The sequence below is a fragment of the Mus pahari genome, chromosome 3, assembly GCF_900095145.1.
Source record: "Mus pahari chromosome 3, PAHARI_EIJ_v1.1, whole genome shotgun sequence".
Lineage (NCBI taxonomy): Eukaryota > Metazoa > Chordata > Mammalia > Rodentia > Muridae > Mus > Mus pahari.
In genome coordinates this window covers 100,022,931-100,024,606 of record NC_034592.1, presented here as the reverse complement: position 1 = coordinate 100,024,606, position 1,676 = coordinate 100,022,931, and positions in this window count along the sequence as shown.

Below are 1,676 nucleotides of genomic sequence, written 5' to 3'. Positions count from 1 at the left end.
TAAATAAAGCTGCTATGAACATAGTGGAGCATGTGTTCTTATTACCAGTTGGAACATCTTCTGTATATATGCCCAGGAGAGGTATTGCTGAATCCTCTGGTAGTACTATGTCCAATTTTCTGAGGAACCACCAGACTGATTTTCAGAGTGGTTTTACAAGCTTGCAGTCCCACCAGCAATGGAGGAGTGTTCCTCTTTCTCCACATCCTCGACAGCATCTGCTCTCACCTGAAGTTTTGATCTTAGCCATTCTGACTGGTGTGAGGTGGAATCTCAAGGTTGTTTTGATTTGCATTTTCCTGATGGTTAAGGATGTTGAACATTTTTTGAGGTGTTTCTCAACCATTTGATATTCCTCAATTGAGAATTCTTTGTTTAGTTCTGTGCCCCATTTTCTAATGGGGTTATTTGGTTTTCTGGAGTCCGTCTTCTTGAGTTCTTTATATATAATGGATATTAGTCCCCTCTCTGATTTAGGATTGGTAAAGATCCTTTCCCAATCTGTTGGTGGCCTTTTTTATCTTACTGACAGTGTCTTTTGCCTTACAGAAGCTTTGCAATTTTATGAGGTCCCATTTGTCAATTCTCTATCTTATAGCACAAGCCTTTACAGTTCTATTAAGGAATTTTTCCCCTGTGCCCATTTCTTTGAGGCTTTACCCCATTTTCTCCTCTATAAGTTTCAGTGTCTCTGGTTTTATCTGCAGTTCCTTGATCTACTTAGACTTGACCTTAGTACAAAGAGATAAGAATGGATCAATTCTCATTCTTCTGCATGATAGTGGCCAGTTGTTCCAGCACCATTTGCTGAAAATGCTGTCTTTTTTCCACTGGATGGTTTTAGCTCCCTTGTCAAAGATCAAGTGACCATAGGTGTGTAGGTTCATTTCTGGGTCTTCAATTCTATTCCATTGGTCTACCTGTCTTTCGGTATACCAGTACCGTGCAGTTTTTATCACAATTGCTCTGTAGTACAGTTTTAGGTCAGGCATAGTNATTCCCCCAGAGATTCTTTTATCATTGAGAAGAGTTTTTGCTATCCTAGGTTTTTTTGTTATTCCAGATGAATTTGCAAATTGCCCTTTCTAACTTATTGAAGAATTGAGTTGGAATTTTGATGGGGATTGCATTGAATCTGTAGATTGCTTTCGGTAAGTTAGCTGTTTTGACAATGTTGATCCTGCCAATCCATGAGCATGGAAGATCTTTCCATGTTCTGAGATCTTCTTTGTTTTCTTTCTTCAGAGACTTGAAGTTCTTATCATACAGATCTTTCACTTCCTTAGTTAGAGTCACACCAAGGTATATTGTGAAGGGTGGTGTTGCCATAATTTCTTTCTCATCCTGTTTATCCTTTGTGTAGAGAAAGGCCATTGATTTGTTTGGGTTAATTTTATATCCAGCTACTGCACTGAAGCTGTTTATCAGGTTTGGTAGTTCTCTTGTGTTATTTTTAGAGTCACTTATGTATACTAACATATCATATGCAAATAATGATATTTTGAATTCTTCCTTTCTAATTTGGATCCCCTTGATCTCCTTTTGTTGTCTAATTGCTCTGGCTAGGACTTCAAGTACTATATCGAATAGGTAGGGAGAAAGTGGGCAGCCTTGTCTAGTCCCTGATTTTAGTAGAATTGCTTCCAGCGTCTCTCCATTTACTTTGATGTTGGCTA